Consider the following 11,467-nt stretch of genomic DNA (forward strand, 5'->3'; position numbering starts at 1 on the left):
TGTATTACTCCAGTGTCTAACACAGTACATGATACACAATAGATGCTTAATGTTAGTGAAGAAATGACAGAAAGAAATAAAAACCTGGATATTCTAATGAGGAGAGAAAGAAAATCAACCTCATAGGTATCACTGAAACTTGGTGGAATAAAGCCCATTAGTTTTGGCTCTGATTCTCGATTATTAAAAGAAATGGGGGCAGCTAGGTGGCACAGTGGATAAAGCACTGCTCCTGGGGCAGGTAGGTGGTGCAGTGAATAAAGCACCAGCCCTGGATTCAGAAGGACCTGAGTTCAAATCAGGACCCAGACACTTGACACTTACTAGCTGTGTGACCCTGGGCAAGTCACTTAATCCTCATTACCTGGCAAAAAAAAAAAAAGGAAAAAAAGAAGAAAAAAGCACTGGTCCTGGTTTCAGGAGGATCTGAGTTCAAATCTAGCCTCAGACACTTGACACTTACTAGCTGTATGACCCTAGGCAAGTCACTTAATCCTCACTGACCCGCAAAAAAAAAAAAGAAAAAGAAATGGACAGGGGGCGGCTAGGTGGCGCAGTGGATAAAGCACCGGCCCAGGATTCAGGAGTATCTGAGTTCAAATCCGGCCTCAGACACTTGACACTTACTAGCTGTGTGACCCTGGGCAAGTCACTTAACCCCCATTGCCCCGCAAAAAACAAAAACAAAAAACAAAAAGAAATGGACAAAAGTAAAGGGGGGGTAGGGTAATGACAGCATCTAGATTTTAACAAAATATTTGATAAAGCATCTCATTATCTATGGGAAAGATACTTAACACACTGGGCTATAATTACTATACAAAAACATCTTGACAGGCTAGATAGAGCATTAGATAAATAAGATGAAATTCATTAAGGTTAAATATAAGCTCTTACACTTAGGTTTAAAAATTCATCTTCACAATTACATGATAGTTGAGTCTTGAAAAAATACCAGATTGTCTAGAGAAATATTCACAGATTTTATTTGGCTGCAAGCACAGTATGAATTAGCAGTAAGATGAGGAAGTCAAAAAGCAAATGTGCATTTGAGCTGCATTAAGAAGGGCCAAATTTCCCAGAAGATGGATATGATAGTTTCTATGCATTCTGCCCTGGTCAGTCAAATTGGTAGTATTGTGTTCAGTCCCTGATGCAATACCTCAAAATAGCCATTGATAAGCTAGACTGACCTAGAGGAGGGCAACCAGGATGGTAAATCACTTTGAGTCAATGAAGACAAAGGAAGATTAAGTCAAAGGATTGGGAGTGATTAGCACTGAGAAGAAATGAAACAGGAAAAGTTAGAATTCATCAAGTACTTGAAGGACTGTCATGTGGAAAAGGGATAAAGCTGATTCTAATTTGTCAGAAGGCAAAATCAGGCAAAGAGGCAAATTTAGATTTAACGTCAGGAAAAAGATTCCTAATGATTAGAGTTGTTCAAAATTGGATGGAATAGGGGTAATTAGGTGGTACAGTGGATAGAGCACCAGCCCTGGATTCAGGAGAACCTGAGTTCAAATCCAGCCTCAGACATTTGACACTTACTGGCTGTGTGACCCTGGGCAAGTCACTTAAGCCCAGTTGCCTCACCAAAAAAACAAAAATTGAATGGAATAGGCTGCCTCAAGAAGTCGTAGGTTTCCCCTCTTTGGAAATCTTCAACAGAGAGTAGATGACCATTTGTTTCGTATATTGGGTAGTTTTTTGTTATTGTTGTTGTTAAAGGCAATCAGGGTTAAATGACTTACCAAGGGACATACAACTCTTAAGTGTATGAGACTGGATTTTAATCAGGTCCTCCTGAGTCCAGGGCCAGGGCCATATAGCTGCCTCCTATTTTGTATATTGCAATGGGAATTCCTTTCGGGTATAGTTTGGATTACAGGCCCAGTATTCCCTTCCAGCTCTTAAATTTTGTGGAACTTTATACAGAATGGAACATGAATGGCAAAGTCTATGTTACTTGTGTTAAGCTCTTAAGCCTTATACTTTTATATTATGCCATGTGGTATTGCGGGATAGGATTCTATTTTAGGTACTTATTCAGCTGAGGCTGCCACTAAGGAAAGAGGTAAACTCCTTCAAATATCATCAATGCTCCTAATATAGATTATAGGGAGTTCTATTTTGCCTTGTTTCATTTTACTAATGTGAGCATCACATACTATTCCAATGGACTTGACCCATAACCTGTTAACCTCCCTTGGATACATGTCTCAGAAAATGCCCACACAATGGCTGTTCCACATAACTCACTTCCTCAGTCCTAGATGTATATTCTGGGGACTGTCTTGCCTGAGTGTGTGTCCCATTCAAACAAAAGTTTCTCAGGGTTGGTTAAGGTATATATCAAATAATAAGTATGATGTTTACCAGACAAAAGATGTCTGTCAGCTTCTGTAAGCAAGGGTATTCTAGGTAGCACTGTACTTCCTAAGTTACTACAACTGCTCTTAGCATTATTTAGGCATCATTTAATTTACATGGTCATTTCTGTGTCCCTTTCCTCACTATTAAGTTGCAACTATTGAGTAAATGAGAACATACAGGAGCTATCATGTTGAAGGATGTTTCCATTCAAGTTCTATTTCTTTCTATGATTCTTGTCATGAACACATCTGGGGTAAGAAACTTGACAACAAATTTGACAGTGTGTCTGTCCTAAAGTTGTGTGGTTGTCATAATCTTATTTTAGACAGTCATGGCCTTTTTGAATATGCATGAATATTGAATAAGGAAAGAAAGTCCATGAACATTACAAGAATCTCAGTACAAAATAGAAATCTATCACAAATGACTTCTGTAAACTCTTTGATACAATTGTTAATAATCATCATTGAGGGGGCAGCTAAATGGCACAGTGGATAAAGCACTGGCCCTGGATTCAAGAGGACCTGAGTTCTAAACTGGCCTCAGACACTTGACACTTAATAGCTGTGTGACCCTGGGCAAGTCACTTAACCCTCATTGCCCTACCAAAAAAAAAATCATCATCATCATCATCATCTTTGAGATACCCACATGCTTCATGCCTTGTAATCCCAGCTACTGGAAAAGATGAGGTTGATGGACCCCTTGAGCTCTGATAGTCTGAGTTGCAGTGAGCTGAGCCAGGAAGGTGTCTGGACTAAGTCTGGCACCAACGTGATGAGCCATACAAAGTAGACGCCCACCAGAGCCTGCTAAAGGAGGAGCAAATGGACCCAGGTTGGAAATGGAATAGGGTAAAGCTACTGTACAGAAAAATAAAAGGATCAAACTTGTGAGTGACAGCTGTATTTGCAGCTTGGGTGAATTAAGGAGTCTCAGTTTACAAAAAGTAAAAAAGACACCCAAATGCATTCCAGCAAAGGGAATGCAATTATACTATAAAACAGTAGTCCTGGTTTGCTTATCTGATGCACAGTCATGAGGCTTATTAGATCCCAACATCAAACCTAAGATATAAAAGAAAGGAAGAAGGTTTTAAAAAACAGATATAGAGATCAAAAGAGGGTTAGACAATTGATATGGCAGGGAAAGCAAGAGAAAGATACAACTGGAAGATTAGAGAGAAAGTGAGCAAGAGACAAAGATATGGTTCAATGTATGCTTTGGTATTATTGTTCAGTTGTTTCAGTAATATATGAGTCTTTGTGAACCCATTGAGGTTTTCTTGTCAAAGATACTGGAGTGGTTCACCATCTCCTTTTCCAGTTCATTTTACAGATAAGGAAACTGAGACAAATAGGATTAGGTCACTTACCCAGGATTACACATCTAGTAAGTATCTGATGCCAGATGTGAACTCAGCAAAATGAGTCTTCCTGACTCCTGGTCTGACACTCTACCATGCCACCTAGCTGCCCAAAATATATGTATAGCTCTCAAAATAAAGACTACACTCTTATCTATGTTCTTCCTATTGCTTACCTAGTTAGTCCTGGTTGTGGTGAAAGGAATTTTAAAAGTAGACTTCCTCTTTGCTAATACCACTAGATCCTGCTCCTCTTCCTCCCTCTCCCCAAGCTCACAGGCAATGTGTTATAGTGGTGGGTGCTAGACTGTACCAGAAGGTAGTAGATACCCAGGCTAAAATAATATAGAATTATAAGATCATAGATAGAGAGCAAGAAAGAATCTCTGAATCCATCTGGTTCACCACCACCCATTTAAAAGAAAAGAAAACTGAGGATTAGGAAGTTAAATGACTTGCCCAAATCATATAGTTAGTAAGGAAAAAGGTAGGAATTAAAACTATATCAGCCGACAGCTCTTTTTAATCCCTTTTCATCTTTTCCAAATGACTAAGTTTAATATTCACCTAACTTATAATTAAAAGCCTTTGGCTCTTAGTTCTTAACACTAATCCTCTGCCCTTTGGCCCACCCTCCAACCACATATGACAAGAATCCCTAAAGCAAGACTTTCTCAAAGAGAAAAGAGCTGAGTTAGACTGAGATGAGGAAAATGCTTCTTTCTTCCTCCACCCAACCCTCTAATCATTTTAGGCTGATTAGAGAAGACTAAAGAGAATGGTGACTTTTGTCATGGGAAAAAAAGGGTAGAATACTTGTGTCCCTATCTCACCTCCATTCTGAGTCCCTGCTTTGACCCAATTTGGGGGAAGTAAAGCTGCATACATTCATAAATAAATCTCAGATATCCAGCTCCATTCAGGTAACTAGCTCTATATGGCTCTAGATCTTAGCTGGATGTGAGTAGGTAGACACAAATAACTGGATGCTATAATCTTGGTTAAATTAATCTCAGTTGCCCTTGAGTAGGTCATAACTAGTAAATGGATGAGGCCCCAAAAAAAAAGTGCTGATAAGATTCCTCTGGAGTCAGGGTGTGTTCTCATGGATAGTCATCAGTCACTCCACCTTGTAACTGCATATATCTATCTAGGAAGAATGCTTTCATTATGTAGTCAACAAAAAACATCATTCCATGGACCACTTGATCTTCTTGTCCATAAGCAGCCAAGATGAGCAGAAGCAACAGGCAACCATGAAGATAACTTCATTTTATGTCCTAACATTTGTTACAGAGGATGAGCCATGAGAGAAATTGACTGATAGTCATCCAAAATAAGACAACATATACCTAGACAGTTGGTTCTTTCAATGTGAAAGTGAACAAAGGGCACTGAAACTATGTTGAGGGGAAGAAAAGTTTGTTTTAAAAAGGCTCAGAAGGGGCAGCTAGGTGGTGCAGTGGATAAAGCACTGGCCCTGGATTCAGGAGGACCTGAGTTCAAATCTGGCCTCAGACACTTCACACTTACTAGCTGTGTGACCCAGGGCAAGTCACTTAACCCTAATTGCCTCACCAGAAAAAAAAAAAAGGCTCAGAAAAGTAAAATGAGTGTCAGTGGACAGAATGGATATAGTCAGCCTTAAAATCAAACATGTTTTGGGTTGAATCCAGTCTCTATTACCTATTAGCTATGTAATCCTAAGTAAGTCATTTAAACTCCCTAAACATTAGTTTTCTCATTTGTAAAATGACAGTTATTACCTTCTATTTGTAGCACCTACCTTCCAGGGTGTTTGAGACCCAAATGATCAGGGAACTTTGCTTCAGTGGATTTTTTTTTTCACTGTGAACTGCATTTCTTCTAATTCTAACTAAATTGATTTGTCTTGGGTGAAAGGTTTTCAATTTTATATTAAAATTCTCTATTTTATCTTCTGTTATTTCTTTGATCCCTTTTTAATTGAGAATTCTCTTACTTATAATAATTATATGATATAAATGTTAAAATTAGAGGAAATCCAAATAAGATACATTTCACAGGTGTGGCTAGAGGGACTTCTCAACCAAACAAGGGATTTAGGTGATCACAAAAAATAAAATTGATCACTTTAATTATATTAAATTTAAAAGACTTTAAATGAACAGAAATTGAATCAAGTCAATGTGTATATAATTTTCAAAATTCTGAAAACTGGGACATTTGCCCTTTTCAAGTACTTTCATACCTCTCCCATTTTCTATGATCATTCAAATATCACTGACAGTGACTTCCAATCATAGTTTACAGTTGTCTTTTTTAAAGTAAATTTTATTAACATTTAGGGTTTCCAAAGGCAGCTAGGTGATGCAGTGGATAAAGCACTGGCCCTGGATTCAGGAGGACCTGAGTTCAAATCTAGCCTCAGACACTTGATACTTACTAGCTGTGTGACCCTGGGCAAGTCACTTAACCCTCATTGCCCCACCAAAAAAAAAAAAAACATTTAGGGTTTCCATTGCCTAATTTTCCCCCTGTATCCCTCTTCATCCTCCCTCCCTTACAGCCATCCAATATAACCAAAAAACTTTTTAAGAAAAATCAGAGGGGCAGCTAGGTGGCTCAGTGGATAAAGCACCAGCCCTGGATTCAGGAAGACCTGAGTTCAAATCTGGCTTCAGACACTTGGCAATTACTAGCTGTGTGACCTTGGGCAAGTTACTTAACCCTCATTGCCCCGCCAAAAAGAATTAATAATAAATTTTTTAAAAAAGAAAAGAAAAATCAGGAATGCCTCAAACACTTGACACTTACTAGCTGCGTGACCCTGGGCAAGTCACTTAACCCCCATTGCCTCACCAAAAAAAAAAAAAAAATCAGGAAAACCTATCAAAACGTTAAAAAAAACTGAAAATGTATGCAATGTTCCACACCTCTTCAAAGAAAAGAAGGAATGTGAATTCTCATATCCCTTTTTTGAAGTTTGTTCCTTTTAATTTTGCAAAATTCATTTTCAATTGTTTTGTTTTTCTTTCCATTTACATTTCTGTAGTCATTAAGTATATTACTGTCATTCATCTCTTTGCTCACTTAATTTTTCATCACTTCATGTAAACCTTTCTATGCTTCACTGTAAGCATTATGTTTGTTGTTTCTTTTCTTTTTCTTTTTTTTGCAGGACAATAAGGGTTAAGTGACTTGCCCAGAGTCACACAGCTAGTAAATGTCAAGTGTCTGAGGCTGAATTTGAACTCAGGTCCTCCTGAATCCAGGGCCAATGCTTTATCCACTGTGCCACCTAGCTGCACCCATATTTGTTGTTTCTTAAATCACAATAATATTCCTTTGCATTTTTAAGCCAAAATTTGTTTTGTCATTCCACATTCCATGATTAGTTGCAAGTTCTTTCAACACTCAAGAATGTGGTGATGTGAATCAAGGGCAAGTATTTATCTTCTATTTCAAAACACACATTAGATATTAATTCCTAGTTCTGTCATTTTTATTCTGTCCTTTCTAATGCAAAGGTCATTCCCCTTGAGAGCAACAACAGAAGCAAAATCTCTGCCATCTAGACCATGCCACTTATTATCCCATTCAAACCAAGTAGTGACTCTAACACTTCTTTGATCCCTCACTTAAAAAATGAAATTTTTATTGTCTTTAGCTTTCTTTATCAGACTTTAATGACACTTTTAACATTTCCTGACACTATTTTACAAATCTGACCCATGCTTTTGGATTCATCATCTGTTACTTTCCCTTGCCTCCACCTTCTGTACATATCTATTTTATACTTAATTTGGTTGGTGAGTTGTATATGCATCTATTTTAGTTTCCTCAGGTAACTCTAGTTTGTCTTCCTTAGTGGAATCACTTCTCTTTCTGTCTTCACAATTTCAGCCTTGAGAGTTTGACATCCCTCCTGAGCACATTTTGCCTATAGAACTCCTGGAAATTTATTTTCCTGAAATCTAATGTAAAACATTGCCTATTCTTTCATATCACAAACTCTAAGAGATAATGGTCACTTACTCTGAAGGCCCAACACTTTCACCCCAACAATGAGATCTTCTATATAAGTATCAGATATAGTATAGAATTTCTCTTTGTTGGTTCTTCTACCTTTTGAAGAAAAAAAAACTATAATTAATTTAAGTCAAGAAATTATTGGAGAGAGGGAGAGAGAGAGAGAGAGAGAGAGAGAGAGAGAGAGAGAGAGAGAGAGAGAGAGAGAGAGCACTCCAGCAGCTTTCTGGACAATTGAAGTCTCTAGTAATTATTATATTATGTTTCTGTGTCATGTTTGTGATGTTTCCCAAAGTTTTCATCAATTTCCTCTTTCCTTCAGATGAAATATCCTCCAATGACAAAATCCTTCTTTTTCTTCATCCATTAATCATCACTGAAAAGCTCTTCACTGCACCTCTCCCCCACCTCACCCCATCCTGAATTTCCTCACCTAAATATGCTTTCCTATTTTAAGATGCCCCCATTTACCTATCCTGATTCTTTGTAATAAGTAGAATTTAATTTAATAATCCAAAGTCATATCACAGTCATGAGTGGCATCCCACCATGATTCAGTAATAGCTATGAAATCAACTTTGTCTTCTTGCATTATAGCATGCACTTCTTGTGAATTCTTCTTGCTTGCCTACCTGCACAATATTTGTTTCTACTATGTGTGATACCCTATGTTAGAAATTAAGGGTATGGGGCAGCTAGGTGGCACAGTGGATAAAGCACCAGCCCTGGATTCAGGAGGATCTGAGTTCAAACCTGGCCTCAGACATTTGACACTTACTAGCTGTGTGACCCTGGGCAAGTCACTTAACTCCAATTGCCTCACAAAGAAAAAAAAAAGCATAGAGAAATTAAAGGTAATTGCAAAGATGATGAAATATGCTCTGTGTCCTGTAGAATCTTTCAAACCACGATACCTAAAGATTGACTGTTCTGTAACTCTTGTCACCATATTTTTACCCTATCTCAAAAAGCTCTCTAGTCTCTCATAAGGGAACTTATTTCATCTTCATTAATATGTGTTCCTCAATGGAGATACATGGCCTAGAATTTTGCACATGGCTAGTTGAAGTAAGAATGAAATTTCCATAACAAATATTTATTCCATGAAAAATATTTCTTACAGTATTTATTACCAAGTTCACTGTTGTGCAAGTATAATTCTATGCAAATAAGAAGCCAATTTATGGCACTGGATACATTAAAAAATGGATATCATTGGTGCCAGCACAGCTCAGAGTTATAGTTCTCATCTCTGCAGAATTAATGAGAAGGTAAAAGTCGAAGATAGGGGCGGCTAGGTGGCGCAGTGGATAGAGCACCGGCCCTGGAGTCAGGAGGACCTGAGTTCAGATCCGACCTCAGACACTAAACACTTACTAGCTGTGTGACCTTAGGCAAGTCACTTGACCCCAATTGCCTCACTAAAAAAAAAAAAAAAAAGTTGAAGATATAACTCAATAGTCAACTATAAATAGAAAAAAACACAAATCTAGAATGAAGATGAATTTATAATTAAATTTCTGGTGATCTAGCAATGGTTTATGGGTTGGTCAAGAAGATCCTGAAGCGTCTCTTGATCTTGATCAAGAAAATCCATCATGAAAAATCCATAGAACCAACAACAATCCTTTTGGTTAGTCTTTTCACTGCCATCTTCATGCCCTTGTTTCTAAATATATATAATAGGATTTAAAAGTGGGGTTATAAGAAAGATGAAAATGAACAATAATTTATCCAAAGATAATGTGGGAACTTGCCACACATAGACAAAGAAACAAGGAGCAAAAAACAAGAATGCCACAGAGAGGTGAGCTGAGAGTGTGGAGAAAGTCTTAGACAAAGCAGCTGAAGAGTGGTATCTGACAGTGACCAGAATAATGATATAGGCAATGATCATGAGGAAGAATGTACCCATGGTGACAAGTCCGCTATTTACAGTGACCCCATAAACCACCCTGGAAGTATCTTTGCAGGCAAGTGTTACAAATTGAGGGAAGTCACAAGAAAAGCTTTCAACCTTGTTAGGGCCACAGAAGGGAAAATAATAACAAAAACAAACTAAGAGAATGGATCATCCCAATCACCCAGGCAATAGCTGCAAAACGAATGCATGTTTTGAGGCTGATGATAATCAGATAATGGAAAGGCTTACAGATGGCTGCATTTCTGTCATCGGCCATGGCTATCAACAATACCAGTTCAGTTCCTCCTAGAAAATAGATTAAAAAAAATTTGCATCATGCACCCTGAAAATGTTAAGGATCATCTTTGGAACTGTTGTAGAGGATAGACCAAAGTCAGTGAGGGAAAGTTTGGCCAGCAAGAAATGCATAGGGTAGTGATGGTGAGAGTCAAAACTCACAGTGAACACAATGAAGAGGTTTCCCAGCACAATTCCCACAAAGAATGAAAAGAAAAACAAGAACAGGAAAATCTTCATCTCCCAAGAAGCTGACAGCTCCAGCATCACAAATTCAGTTACAACAGAGTTGTTTATAGCATCCATTTTGAGAACTAGTATCACAGACACTGAAATGACCTGAGGATAGAGAACAAGCAAGAAATTAGAAGTGTAGGAAATTAAACTGGTTATCCTATTTGTCTCACCAATGACTTTGGAAGGCCCTAGATAGGAACAGGAGTTGTAAGAAATTTGAAAGGCCACACAATTAAGAAGGAAAGGTTGAGGAAATAGAATAAATTAAGCACTTAGGAAGAGTAAGGAGTTGAGGGGCAGGAGAGGCAAAGAAATTACAAGAAAGATCAAAGGGAATTCAGCTGACTGAGCAGACAGAAGTAGGAGGGAAACATCCCAACGCACAACAGTATTCCTTCACAATCATATGACACAACTTGTTTAGACATTCCTCAATTGATAGGCATCCCCTCAATTTCCAATTCTTTGCCACCACAAAAAGAGCTGCTATAAAGCTATAAATGTTTTTGTAGATATCGGTCCTTTTTCTTTTTTTAATCTCTTTGGGAGATAGATTTAGTAGTGATATTGCTGGGTCAAAGAATGTGCACAACTTGAGAGCTCTTTGGATATGGTTCCAAATTATTCTCCAGAATGGTTCAACTCTACCAAAGGTGCATTAGTGTAGCTATTTTTCCACATCCCCTCCAGCATTTATCATTTTCCTTGTCTTTTATGTTAGCCAATCTAATAGGTATGAGATGGTGCCTCTGAGTTGTTTTAATTTGCATTTTTCTAATCAATAATCATTGAGAACATTTTTATGTGACTATTGATTGATAGCTTTCATTTCTTCTGAAAACTGAACCGGGGCAGTTAGGTGGCACAGTGGATAAAGCAGCAGCCCTGGATTCAGGAGGACCTGAGTTCAAATCCAGCCTCAGACACTTGACACTTACTAGATGTGTGACCCTGGGCAAGTCACTTAACCCTCACTGCCCTACAAAAAAAGAAAAAAAAAAAAAGAAATATAACCCATCAATGTAAATTGATATATTATATAAAGAGATAGATAGATAGATAGATAGATAGATAGATAGATAGATAGATAGATAGATAGATAGATAGATACTAGAGATAACTAGTAATTAGAAAATTGAAAATAAAGGCAATTCTAAAGTTTATTTTCACATCCATCAGATTTTTGGAAGGGAATCACTATCCTGTTGGTAAACCTGTGAACTAGTGCAGCCATTCTGGAAAGCAATTTGGGACCATGACCAGAAAGTTATTAAACT

The 11,467-nt window shown here is 37.8% G+C and overlaps 1 protein-coding gene and 1 pseudogene across 1 annotated transcript in view; both read right to left on the reverse strand.

Annotated features, from left to right (window-relative positions):
- LOC122742619 (olfactory receptor 4F6-like) overlaps positions 1 to 11,467 on the reverse strand; it is a 76,888-nt gene that overhangs the window by 40,876 nt on the left and 24,545 nt on the right. The window lies entirely within an intron of this gene.
- On the reverse strand, positions 9,350 to 10,259 carry LOC122742620 (annotated as a pseudogene).

Source organism: Dromiciops gliroides, chromosome 2 (genome assembly GCF_019393635.1).
Source record: "Dromiciops gliroides isolate mDroGli1 chromosome 2, mDroGli1.pri, whole genome shotgun sequence".
In the NCBI taxonomy this organism is placed as follows: Eukaryota; Metazoa; Chordata; class Mammalia; order Microbiotheria; family Microbiotheriidae; genus Dromiciops; species Dromiciops gliroides.